This window comes from Galeopterus variegatus, unplaced genomic scaffold, assembly GCF_000696425.1.
Source record: "Galeopterus variegatus unplaced genomic scaffold, G_variegatus-3.0.2 Scaffold42342, whole genome shotgun sequence".
NCBI classification, from domain to species: domain Eukaryota; kingdom Metazoa; phylum Chordata; class Mammalia; order Dermoptera; family Cynocephalidae; genus Galeopterus; species Galeopterus variegatus.
The window spans coordinates 1-443 of record NW_007768453.1 but is presented as its reverse complement, the minus strand read 5'-3'; positions in this window follow the sequence as shown (position 1 = coordinate 443).

Sequence of the window (443 nt, the reverse complement as noted above, 5' to 3'; positions counted from 1 at the left end):
AAGCTTAAGCAGCAGGCAGACGGTCTGAGAGCATGGCTTCTTCAGAGTTCACAGAGGGGCCGGGGCGGGGGAGCGGCACAGTGAAGGACCGTGTGCTCGTCTGAGAGTAGGGATGGGCTGAGGAGAGCAGGTCAGAAGGGCACATCATGGTCAGAGCATTTAAAAAAAGAAAATAGATGAAAAAGAAATGGCAACAACAAACAGCCCTGCATGCTATGCTAAGGAGTTGAGACTCTGTTTTAGGCTATGGCGTGTCAGTGGAGTGTTTGCTGGAGCATGGCCTGGCTATTTCCCTCCCTCTGCAGGAATTCTGTGATCCTAAGGAGTGGGAAGGCAGTGTCTGACCCTCGTGTCCTGTGAGAATTGCTTGCTCTTCTGCTTTATTCAGCTCTCTGCTCGAACATTACCTCTCCTTTCCTGCCTACCCTCACAAAAATAGCATG